Source organism: Typopeltis vanoorti, chromosome 21 (genome assembly GCF_054136105.1).
Source record: "Typopeltis vanoorti isolate ZY-2024b chromosome 21, IOZ_Tvanoo_1.0, whole genome shotgun sequence".
NCBI classification, from domain to species: domain Eukaryota; kingdom Metazoa; phylum Arthropoda; class Arachnida; order Uropygi; family Thelyphonidae; genus Typopeltis; species Typopeltis vanoorti.
In genome coordinates this window covers 42,481,348-42,495,077 of record NC_143569.1, presented here as the reverse complement: position 1 = coordinate 42,495,077, position 13,730 = coordinate 42,481,348, and the positions used below count along the sequence as shown (strand labels likewise).

General features: G+C 34.3%; 1 protein-coding gene across 6 annotated transcripts in view; it reads right to left on the bottom strand.

Annotated features, from left to right (window-relative positions):
* The window catches only part of LOC150094789 (uncharacterized), a 151,302-nt gene that overhangs the window by 100,328 nt on the left and 37,244 nt on the right, over nucleotides 1-13,730 (bottom strand). For 2 of the 6 annotated variants that reach the window (XM_090411537.1, XM_090411540.1), the window contains exon 2: nucleotides 8,124-8,350. The exons of the other annotated variants lie outside the window; for them this stretch is intronic. The gene's annotated coding sequence lies outside the window, so the exon portion shown is untranslated. The remainder of the gene's footprint in view (nucleotides 1-8,123; nucleotides 8,351-13,730) is intronic. 6 annotated transcript variants of the gene reach the window in all.

Here is a 13,730-nt window from a genome sequence, read left to right as displayed (position 1 = left end):
AAAATAAGGACGAGATACGTAAAAAAATTAAAGATTTACCTCTTTCGGCAAGAACTGTCAAGGAACAGATTATAACAATTTCTGTAGAAGTTTCAAATATGCAAATTATGGCTATTAATTCTGCCGATTTTATATCTATTGCGGTTGATGAATCAAATGATATTTCCGATATGGCACAATGCTGCGTGATGGTTAAATATATCACATCTTCTGGTATTCGAGAAGAACTTCTTGATCTGCTAACACTTAAAGGGCACACTACAGGTCAAGATATTTTAGAAAATCTTCTAACAATTATTGTTAAATTATTTGTTCACTTAACACTGAAATTGAGTTACCATATATTCCGGTGTATAAGTCGACTTTTCATCATTGAAAAAAGTACTACATTTTTTAGGTCAACTTATACACCGGGTCAAAAATTGATTGCTTTCCAAGTAAAAACTAGTACGAATCATACTCTGTTAAATTTATTTCCAGAAAAAATTATTTATATGTTATATAATTATTTATTTACACAAGAAAATAGGTAGGTAACTACATAATTAAAATTTAATTTTTCATGTGTGTGGACAGGCTTATGTGTTCGTCGAACATGTTGTTTATTATTTTAATGGTATAATAGAACACAGAAACTAAGTAAATAATTAATTTATTAACTTGATGCTGATATTTCGCTGGTGTTATAACCAGCATCTTCAGAGCACAAAAACACTGTTTGTCACTTTTTTTTTCTTTCCCAGATAGAGGGCGCCAAAATCAGGACTCTATTCTTTGTGTTGCTGCTACAATTTTGTTTAAGTACACCATGTTGTTTTAGTCTCGCGTATTGTGACAAACAGTGTTTTTGTGCTCTGAAGATGCTGGTTATAACACCAGCGAAATATCAGCATCAAGTTAATAAATTAATTATTTACTTAGTTTCTGTGTTCTATTATACCGTTAAAATAATAAACAACATGTTCGACGAACACATAAGCCTGTCCACACGTTTAAGGATTCTTCACGGAGACGATATCGTACGCAAGACACGACAATATGGTAAGTGGAAGTCGAAATTGGCGCGGCAACTAAACAGGTTAGCCTTCTTAAAGAGGTGCCGAGACACCAAATTAATACCGAACTGTTTTAAAATCAAAAACAAGTTCCACTCGGCCAAAGCCCAACGCATCTATAAACGAGCGAGTGTAGCGCTGTTACGTGAACAGATTAGCACCACTCGCCTGGAATTAACAAAAGCAAATGCAACCATCAGCGCATTACGAGAATCACTGCATATTATTCTAAATACGGAACTTTGGCAGATCTTAGAGAATATCACCGATGCAACGGCAAAAAAAGAATTCGACAGAGTCAAAAACCGGCACCAAAATAAGTTCGAAAATCTCCAACAACGGAACACCATACAACGACCGCAATTACAACAAGACCTCGTCGTCGTCGTCGTGAATCTATCGTCACTCACCTTAAGCAAAGAAGCCACGACTGCTTTAAGTCGAGGGCACAACTTTGCCATAACCCCCAAGCAAGTTCCAAAAGCCGAAATAATGGCGTCCATCGAACAAGGAATATACGACCTGCCTCCAACAATAGCTAACAACATACATTTAGATGTGGCCAACATCCTAATCAAGTCCAAGCCTCCCAAAAATAATATCCCACATAAGGAATTCATTGCTATAAAAGAGCTACACAACAGCCAGATTACCATAACAAAAGCAGACAAAGGAAATGCAACTGTGGTGATGGACACAACTGAATATGAAAACAAAATGCACACACTATTACAAGATCAGTCAACATACAAAATTATAGATCGCAATCCCACCAACACACAAAAGAATAAGGCACGAAAATTATTGAAAAAAGTCACTTCCTGGCCCAAAGACACAGTTAACAAACTCAAACCCTTCCATGTTAAAACACCAAGGATCTATGGAGCACCAAAAATTCACAAACAAGGCACACCCCTACGCCCAATTGTGGACAGTATAAATAGTCACGCATACAAACTGGCTAGACATTTAGCTAAGCTACTAGCCACTCTCACAAACAATTCTCCCTCCTTTGTCAAAAATTCAGCACACCTAAAAAGCATCTTACAACACCTTACCCTAAAAAGCTCAGACTTAATAGTAAGCTTTGACATCACTTCACTATTCACAAATGTACCACTAATAGAAACCCTCAATCTACTGAAGTCACGCTTCCCCCCTGATATATTTGAACTATTCAAATTCACAATACATGCAGGATATTTCACATGGAAAGGGAAAATATACAAACAAATTGATGGGACAGCCATGGGCTCCCCCCTTCCCCCCCCCCTTGCCAACTTTTACATAGAACACCTGGAAAAACAAGCAATCAATACAGCTACTCTCAAACCAACACTTTGGCTACGCTATGTTGATGATGTGCTTGCTATTTGGCCACATGGCCCTGAGACATTGAAAACATTCTTAGCACGTTTAAATAGCCAACATCCAAAAATCCATTTTACTATGGAACTGGAAACCAACAACTGTCTGCCCTTCCTGGATACACTCATCACACGTCTCCCAGATGGTTCCTTATCATTTTCAGTTTTTAGAAAATCCACACATACAGGCAGATACTTACACAAACAATCACACCATCATCCTTCTCAACAATATGGCATATTAAAAACGCTAACCCATAGAGCGAGAGCAATCTGTTCCAATGACAAGGCTCTTACTGGTGAACTGACTCACTTATGCCACACCTTCTTGGCCAATGGCTACAATCCACATAAAATAAACAAAATACTAAACACTCCTAAGAAACCCCTCCCACCATCCACCACAGAGAACTACAACAAAACAGTCACCATCCCTTACATTAAAGGCACATCCGAAAAGATCTCAAGAATTCTCAATAAACATAAACTACGCACTACATTCAGACCATGTAGCAAATTAGCCACCCTCATCCGCTCACCCAAGGACAGCATTCCTCCTTTATCACATCCAGGAGTCTACCAAGTACCCTGCTCATGCAATCAAGCCTACTACGGTCAAACAGGAAGAACTGTGAACATCCGCATCAGCGAACAGAAAAGATACATCCGGAATTATCATTATGGGAAGTTGGGCCTAGCAGACCATGCTCTGGATACCCCTGCACACAGGATCAACTGGAAAAACACAAAAGTAGTACTACACAGAAACCCGTATAAATCTGAGAGATTGTACTTAGAGGCGACAGAAGCCCTAAAACACACTCCAAATCTCAACAAATATGGCTGTATTAACTTGCCGAAGATCTGGGAGACAGTCATATTAAGAAAAAACTAGCACTTTTCTAGGACTCTAGTAATATATGATAGCTTTTTTTTTTTTTTTTTCAGATAGAGGGCGCCAAAATCAGGACTCTAGTCTTTGTGTTGCTGCTACAATTTTGTTTAAGTACACCATGTTGTTTTAGTCTCGCGTATTGTGACAAACAGTGTTTTTGTGCTCTGAAGATGCTGGTTATAACACCAGCGAAATATCAGCATCAAGTTAATAAATTAATTATTTACTTAGTTTCTGTGTTCTATTATACAGTTAAAAAAAAATTAATTTTTCATGTCCAGTTGTTTTTAAAGAAATAGTTTTACTTCCTTTCAATTCTACTGTTCTATTCCCGATCATGTCAAACATAACTGGAATTTCATCCATATTTCCGATTTGAGACAAATAATTTTTTTGCTTTCTTTTTAGCAATTATAAATCTTTGAAAACTTAATAACTTATCATCCAAAATCCTTTGGTAGCTTCTGTGCGATTTTTGCTTTTAGTCGAAGCACTACATCATTTTTCCTTTCCATAAACCGGCTACACCAACTCACTGTAGCTTTGAAGTTTTTGCTGTTCTTTTTATTTGCCTTGACCCACTTCAAAGCAAATAAACGAATATTATTTCTCGTTATAATGAGTCCATTTTGGCGATTTTCTCGAACCCAATCTGCAACATTATTTTCCAGAATAGGCCACTTAGAAATACCTTTCTGTAATGCGCACTTATTTTTTGGCATTTTCATTATTAAAGTTTCATTTTTTTCTCCAATCACAAACTAGTTTTTCGTTTACTCCGAACTGACATGCAACAACACAGTATTTTCTTTTGCAAATTTAATCCCTTTGCACTTGAAACTCGCATCACATTTCATTCTTTTAAAAGGAGCCATTGCACTTTAGTTCACTATTGGTCAATACGAAATAAAATTTCTTTTGTCAATTAGGTATTTTATATCTTTTGCTAACACAAAGAATGTAAGGACTAACAAGGCAGTTATGATCCTAGTGGTTGACACCTGTATAAAAATTTTACTCAAAAACTGTTAATTTTTATTTTTAAAGAAATTTTTTGAGTCGACTCATATGACGAGTATACTATAAAAACTCAAAAAAATCAAAAAATTCCAATATTGATTTATACACCGGTATATATGGTACATTCTTTTGGTTTATTAGTCGACCATAAATATTAAAAGATCTACACAATTGTCAACAAGTTTCACCAGCTATTCTGTCTGGCTTCTTGAGGACAAGAAAGTCTGTACAATAACGTTTACTAGTAAAAAAGAATGTAGTAGCACAGTCAAATCGAGTAAAATTACAACTGTCGCGTAACATCATACGCATGGAGCGTGTTGTATAGTTTTTTGCAAAATGAAATTCTGGTAAGCTAAGTGAATTTGTTAGGCTTTTCCAGATGTCTTTTAGTATCATACCTTGATTTCTGTTTAGATTATCTCCTGTCCGGAGTACAACTGCAGCTTCTTTGAAGTTTCTACATCTAAAATCTTCTTCTATATAAGGCATGGAGCTGTTATCCAAAATCAATGGAGTGGTGCGAAATCGAGAAATGATGGGCTAATCCTGAAGTGTCTGTTCTGTTGTTGTGAACATCTCCTATATGTTCTTTTTTTTTTTCGAATTTCTAGGCTTCTTTTGGCCTATATAATTTAACGCACAGGAACATGGGATGTTATATACACCTGCGTATTTGTAAAAAGGCATTACTGTCCTTAGGAGATCTTAAGATGTGTCGTATAGTTTTCACAGGTTTAAGAACAACTCTGACGTTGAAAGACCTCATGAGTTTGGATATTTTTGTTGAAACTGAGATGGCATAAGGGATGGCAATGGACGATGCAAATTGTATGACAGGAGGTAGTTGCTGTGGATTGTTCCTATGAAGAATCTTTTGGATTATATTTTGTGGATAACCATTGTTTACCAGTGTTTGAGATATGAGAGTGAGTTCATCAAAATCCTTTTTCTTCTGAGATGATGTTGGTTGCTCTTTTAGCATATGCATAATACTGAGTTTTTGTGCATAATGGTGAGCTGATTTGAAATGTAGGTAACGTCCAGTGTCTGCGTTTTTGATATATTGTGAGCTTGATTTGTCCATTCTCTTGTTTCTTTATTAGTGTATCTAGAAAAGGTAATTGATTGTTCTTTTCCAGCTCTAACATAAACTTTATTTTCTGGTGGAAGGAATTTATTTTTGTAAGGAACTCAAATAAGGTGTTTTCTGTGTCTTTCCAAATAATGAATATATCATCTACGTATCTCCCCCAAATCAACAGCTTTGGATTTACTTCGGGTTAAAGTTTATGCTAGACTTGGAAAAGAACAAATCAATTACCTTTTCTAGATACACTAATAAAGAAACAAGAAAATGGACAAATCAAGCTCAATATATTGAAAACCTACTGACACTAGTCGTTACCTACATTTTAAATCAGCTCACCATTATGCACAAAAACTCAGCATTATACATATGCTAAAAAATAGAGCAACCAACATCATCTCAGAAGAAAAAGATCTCCTTGATGAACTCACTCTCATATATCAAACACTGGTAAACAACGGTTATCCACAAAATATAATCCAAAAGATTCTTCATAGGAACAATCCACAGCAACTACCTCCTGTCACACAATTTGAATTGTTCATTGTTATGCCAGCTCAGTTTCAACAAAAACATCCAAACTCATGAGGTCTTTCAATGTCAGAGTTGTTCTTAAACCTGTGAAAACTATACGACACATCTTAAGATCTCCTAAGGACAGTAATGCCTTTTACAAATACGCAGGTGTATATAACATCCCATGTTCCTGTGCGTTAAATTATATAGGCCAAAGAAGCCTAGAAATTCGAAAAAAAAAAAAGAACATATAGGAGATGTTCACAACAACAGAACAGACACTTCAGGATTAGCCCATCATTTCTCGATTTCTCACCACTCATTGATTTTGGATAATAGCTCCATGCCTTATATAGAAGATTTTAGATGTAGAAATGCAAAGAAGCTGCAGTTGTATTCCGGACAGGAGATAATCTAAACAGAAATCAAGGTATGATACTAAAAGACATCTGGAAAAGCCTAACAAATTCACTTAGCTTACCAGAATTTCATTTTGCAAAAAACTATATAACACACTCAATGAACAATGACTGAGACGTCACGCTCCATGCATATGATGTTACACGACAGTTGTAATTTTACTCGATTTGACTGTGCTACTCCATTCTTTTTTACTAGTAAACGTTATTGTACCGACTTTATTGTCCTCAAGAAGCAAGACAGAATAGCTGGTGAAACTTGTTGACAATTGTGTAGATCTTTTAATATTTATGGTCGACTAATAAACCAAAAGAATATAACTCAATTTCAACCTTCTAACAAGTTTACAGAATAAAAATATTAATATTAATAATATAGTATGCATTGCGTCCGATGGCAAGCCTTCTATGATTGCAAAAAATAAGGGGTTTGCTAAATTATTCTCCACTCATATTCCACGTGCAGTTATTTCATTTCACTGCATTTTGCATCAAGAAGCTTTAGTTGCAAATTTTTTGAGATTATTACAACTAAAAAGAGTGATGGAAGTTGTTGTGCCAATGATCAATTTCATCCGATTTCAGGTGTTGAATCACAGACTTTTTCACACATTTTTTTTAGAGGAACTAGGTAGTCAACAAAGATTTAGTGACATTTACATCTGTACGATGATTATCAAGGGGAAAAGCATTAAAATGTTTTTTTTCAGTTAACAGTTTTCTTAACCCACTAAAAATTATAACATAAATCATGTGGAACTTCTCAGTAATCCCGAATGGATACAAAATTTATTTTTTGCTCGATATGACAGAACATTTTAATAAGCTAAATTTGAAGTTGCAAGGGAAACACAGCCTTACAATTACTAGAGGAAGTCCTTACCTTTGAACAGAAACTAAGAGTGTTTTTCGAAGATGTTACTGAAGAAAAATTTATATATTTTGAAAATCTAAAAAATTACAGATTGAATTTAAATCAAGAAAATGTTGATTGCAAAATATTTGCTGAAATGATTACTGTAATTTTAGATTCATTTACAAGCAGATTTCGGGATTTTAAAAAACATCAGGAGTTGATAAAATTTATATTACATCCGTTAAATTGCAATTTAAAATTAATAGATATTGAAGCTTTTCCCAGAATATCAATTGCAGAACTACAAATGGAGCTTCTGGAAATTCAGAATAAAAGTATCTGGGTACAAAAACTTCAGGAAATAGTAGCACAAATTGAAGAAAATGAGGAAACTATGGAAGAAACACCACAGGAAATTATATTTAAATGTTGGAATTATTTCCCAACAAATTCAAATACCAGGCAACTTGCATTTGGGGTTTTAACTCTTTTCGGTTCAATGTACAATTGCGAACAATTTTTCTCTTCAATGAATTACATTAAAAATAAGTATAGGAACAAACTGACTGATGAGAGTTTGAAAGCCGAATAATTATTAAAGTGCACGACATACAATCCAGATTTAAGTAAATTGGCTGAGAAGATGCAAAATCAAAAGTCGTATTACTGAATTTTAAATTAAAACAATCAAATAGCTATTAAAAATACACAATATTGTATTTTTGTTCAGACTAATTCTTTTTGCAATACAAATTCTGATTTTTTTTGCAATATTATACTTACTTAAACATGTTTTGTGATTAAAAACTTAATGTTGTTTTATTTATTGAACATATAAAAAATTTATATGCAAACATAAAAGTGGTATTTGATATCTGAAAGTACTGAATTAAAAACAAATTTACCTAAGTTTGAACAAACTGCAACTTTGAGTCACCAGGAAAAATCGAATTGAAGTTGTAGCTCCCAAAATTTTGTTTTAATTAATTTTTTTGGTGGAATGGCTCTTTGGTTCAAAAAGGTTCCCAACCCCTGGTTTAAACAGTCATCCAAGCAAAATTTTCCTAATAATTGTATTCTTCAGGATTGAGAGGAAAATAGAAAGTATAATTTCAGAGAGCCAAGCAGGATTCTGTAAAAACAAGATACAATATATCATTCACTTACAATGCATCTTACTGGAGAAAAATATCTCATCTTCCTTTTCCCTCTTTTACTTTGTGGTGTCGAGGGTTTATTAATCATCGGACCTCAAACCATTCACAGGATAAGGTGGTCAGCCCTACGCCCTGGTGTATCCTATGTCCGCAGTGTTGAGTTCTCAAGGCCAGTTTGTCTGCCTTGCAAGATGAAAAACACCAGGATAAACTGGGGAAAAAACTTTACTGTTCACACCCAAGACCAGCTAACTTGGCTATGGCTGAGGAAGATCCTTCAGCTCCTCACGTCACCAACGGGAATCGAACCTAAGACACTCCTTCCCCAGGCATATGGTTGCAAAGTGCACAGTCACTAGGCTAACCGCACGGACGGAGAATAATATACTGGACAATAAAATACTACATCACAGTTTTATAGATATATACAGAAGTCCTTTGATTATGGTATGAGGCACTATGGAGAATACTGAACCAGTATGGAATAGATAATAAAATAGTATGCCTAATTAAAACTCCTTACCTTTCAATTCCTCAGTAAAGTTAACAAAAATCAATGCCAATGATAGCAAGCCTTTCAAAATGGAAAGAGGAGTGTGTCAAGGCTGTATATTTTTGCTGATGCTTTTTAACCTATTTGGAATATATAATAAACTTAGCCTTGAAAAAGCATTAAGTGTGATTGGAATTACAGTTGGCAGAAAAAAAATCAACAATGTCAGATTTTTCTATGACAGATCTAACAGAAGAGAATGAAAAATTCTCAAGAATTAACAGTTTGTAAGGCAGTTAGTGATTGTGAATTAAAGATCAGCATTCACAAGTCAAAAATGATGTCTGCAGGCAATAAGCCTATGATAATTTCAGTTAATGATGAAAAATTGGGAATAGAAAAATTCACCTACTTGGGTAGTATACAACACAGAGACAACCAGTTTAAACATGATATTGAAGTATGCATTGTTAAAGCAACTGTTGCTGTTCAGAGGTTACTGCCAACATTGGAAGTTTAATAAAACAGAGCAAACTACAAGACTTCATTGATACTCTTAAGTGTGTATTATATGGATGTGTGAGGGCTGGGCACTGCTAAAGGAAGCTGAGAAAAGACTATTGACCTTCAAGATGAAATGTTACAAAAAATTTTTGAAGATAGCATATATGGCACACACAACAAATGATGAGGTTAGAAGGAATATCTGCTCCACTGCCAGAACACAAGAAAACATCATTACTAAAATATGTTGAAAACATACTCTGGTGGCTGGGCCATTTGATAGATCAGATAGTTTACCTAAAATAGAATTAGAGGGCTTGACTTCTGGTGAAAAAATATTGGAGATGACCTCTAAAATCACCTTTATAGATATTAGAAAATGGAATAATTCTTAATTTCTGCCTTGTTAAGGAGATCCCAAGAGATCCCAAGACAGAAACATCTGGAGAGAGAGAGAATGTTAAGTCTGTCACCTTTATAGTGTCCAAACAATCTACATGGATTATGGGTGAAGAAGTATAGAAAAGTGTAGGGATGATATAGTGCAGACGTCAGTTCTGGAGTACAATGTTTGAGTACAACTGGAAAGATTCCATCAGGGCCAGAAGACATTTTAGTGTCCAAGTTATTTACTATTCTTCTGATGTATTTTTGCCAAAAAATCACAGAAGGTACATGGTACTCATATTCTAGCATGGTAGGAGGCAATTTGCCTTGATCATTTATGCTGGAGTTGGAGGAAATGTAATAACTAAGAGGTCAGCTTTGTTTTTAAGTGATGTAACAGTAGTGACATCTGGATATGAGGTGATAGTACATAAGCAGAAGATACAGCTGATAGCTTTAGCTAGGGACCAGAAGGAATGGTTTGCATTTGGACAGGAGGTGAGTTTCTATTGTTGGCCTTTATCATTTGTAACCAAGTTTTCACTTGGTACAAAGTGCATCGTACTTGACAAGAAACTGTTTTAACCACATCTACATCAATACAGATGAAATATACCACTCTCATGCACTTTGTATCCAACATATTTCAATGTCATATCAACAGTATTGCAATTTTAATATGCATGTTGCAACCACCACGGTAATTGATATGCATACATGTCAAGACCAGTTGAGCGGGTATCCCTTTAACCAAGTATAAGTAAGCAAAGTTTGCACATGAAGAAACTTCACTACTAGTCTATTTATATATAGAGGCTGTTTTCCATCCATAAATTGCATTACTCTTTCATAATGCAAAATTATGGGAGGGATCACTACTCAGACCAGTTTTGACCTTCACTGAGATCTCATCAATGGAAGCTAGACCCAGGAAATATCATTAAAATCATAACATATCATACATTAAAATACTCAGAGTCAACATAGAGAATGTGCTTTTTAGCGATAGTTCAAGGACATTTTGCAATTAAATTACCTTACCATTATCAAAAAGTATATCATAAGTATATATGCTGACTGGCTGCTATTTCTCAGTGTTGAGAACTTTTTCTGGAAGACCAATATTTTACAATATAACATATATTTTCCCACAGTGTATTGAATATTTTCAACTTTAATATTTATAATCACCAAGATAATTTTGAATAAAGCATTTTTGTAACCTCTTTCTTTAAGAAGTATCTGTACTTTCAGATATTTCAGAAATAAATTCAGATATTAATACTACTCGTGTTTGTTTATATCAGAAAAAAACAAAATTAAAAAAAAAAATGAAATGCAATTTTACATAGTTTGGAGGAGAGAAAGTACTTCCAAAGCTTCAAAATTTTGATCATTTTAACACATATTCAGCAAACACTCTTGTTAAAAAGTATTAATAATAGCACTTTCCAAAAAAATCCTCTTCAAAATGTGAAACCATAAATTTTGAATATTGAAATTTGGACATATACATCACACTATGAAAAACAGGAATCAGACAAAACAAGATATATGAATTGAGAGGTTCAATTCCTGTAGCTATTGGCAAGCACAAACTATGATTGTTTGATGGCATTTTAAACTAATTTTTCTCTAAGTCCAGCATAAATGATATAGTTTTTTTAAAATTCATTTTGTTTAGCAAGGAGGACTCCAAAGATATATCCTTAAATGACTTGAAAAATAAAAAAGATGGCCAAGGTAGTTTAAGCGATGTTTATTCCTTTTTTGTAAACCCTATCCAATAGCAAATCCAAATCTGATATGTTGGATGATTTTTAAGTGCATTTTTCAAAATGCATAAGCACCAAATAAGACTTATGATCATCCACACACAAGTTATTTACTATGGCACTCCAGTAGACCAATTTTATTAAAATCTGGTTTCAGTCTACACATTTAATGAACAAAATTTGACAAAATAAGGTCATATACCAATATTAATAATTCTATACTAGCTAGATCAAATATAATGAATTTGGTATTTTGAATCTGATAAGATTTTTCCATCCACAAAACAAACTGACTTGAGAATAATGTGTAACTTGGTTTCAGATAAATCTAATTAAGTTTAGATTGGAAAATTCCTACCCAACTGATTCTAAATATCAAATTCATGGTGGGTAGTCAATGAGATTGATACATTACAAGGGTGGTCTGAAAAGTTCTTGGCCTAGCAATGAAAAAAAGGAATTTATAATTTCAAAATTATTTTTATTTCTCAACATATCTCCCTCAAGACTAATACATTTATTCCAGCCATGCACCAGTGCAATTATCCCATCCCTGTAGGGGTTCTCAGCGAGATCTACAGCTGCAATCATCTCTTGATTCGAAAAAAATGCTGACCAGTGAGGACGAGTTTTAGTTTTGGAAAAAGATAGAAGTCAGAGGGAGCCAAATCTCGGGAATAGGGTGGATGATGTTCCAACAATTCATAGTGCAGATCCCTTAATTTTCCCATTGCCAAAACACCTTTGTGGGCAGGTGCATTGTCCTGATGAAAGATGATTTTTTCCTTCTGCAAACCGGATCTTTTCTCACGAATTTTTTCGTCTAGTCTGGTTAAAAGATCGGAATAGTATTCCCCGGTTATTATTTTACCCTTTTCAAGATAATTAATAAACAAAATCCTTTAGCATCCCAAAACATCAATGCCATGACCTTTCCTGCTGATGAAACCGACTTTGTCTTCTTTGGCACTGAACAACCGGCTTCCGTCCACTGTTTTGACTGCTGTTTGGATTCTGGTGTGTAATGGTGAATCCAAGTCTCATCCATAGTAATAAATCGATGCACAAAATCAGTTTTATTCTTGTTAAAATGCTCCAAGCACTATTCAGAGATTTTCATACAAGTGCATTTTTAATCTGCTGTGAACAAGAGTGGCACCCATCTTATGCAAAGCTTTTTCATTTGCAATTCTTCATGCAAAATATATCCTACAGTCTCAGCAATTTCACGCACTTTGACTCGCCAGTCATCTGATACCATATTGTGCACTTGATCAATGATTCTGTTGGTGTTACACTTTTTGGATGTCCTTCATGTGGATCATCTTCAAGGTTGCTACGGCCACGTTTAAACTCGGCAGTCCATTTCTTAATTGTCGAAAACGAAGGAGAAGAGTGCCAATAAACTTTTATGAACTTCGAATGAATTTCTTTTGGCGTTAAACCTTCTTTTACAAAGAATTTTATAACCACACGATACTCAATTTTATCCATTTCAAGGGATACAGACAACACTTTTTGCTTCAGACAGCTGTATAAAACAAACTACTTGATAAAATGACTTGCAATTTCACATGGATGCTTATGAGAAATGTACCAACTTAGGGAAAAAAAAAAAAAAAATCTTGCCGATATTGTTGTCATCTATGGTCCAGGCCAAGAACTTTTCAGATTATCCTCGTAAGTGTAGAACATGAAGGTAACATTAAGAGATATTTAAATATTTCAGTTTTAGTTTCAATCAGAGCACACTTGTTGGACCAATTGGTCAAAACAAAATTATGTCAAAACATAAGCCTAAAATGGATCAGCACTTAACATACATAACTTTTGATGAAGTAGATTTTTTTTTTTTTTAAAGTAGCAGTAATCAGTAATTCCTTAAAAAACAACTTTGTCATAGACATGATAGATATTGTAAAAAAGAATGAAAATTAGCCATAATCAAATGTATAACTTTTGTGACAATTTTTTTTTACAAAGTATTACAACTTCTCAAGAGAATTCTTTAAAACAACTATGTCATGGACATGGCATTTCATGAAAAACAATGGAAATACCAATATTATAAACTGAACAGTAAACAATAATTTACATATACAATTACAAGAGGGGTTTCACTTTAACAGCACTGAGGTGGAGAACATATGCAACTGAGTGGCAGTGTGTGTTATTAAATTAGTCCTTTATTCAAAA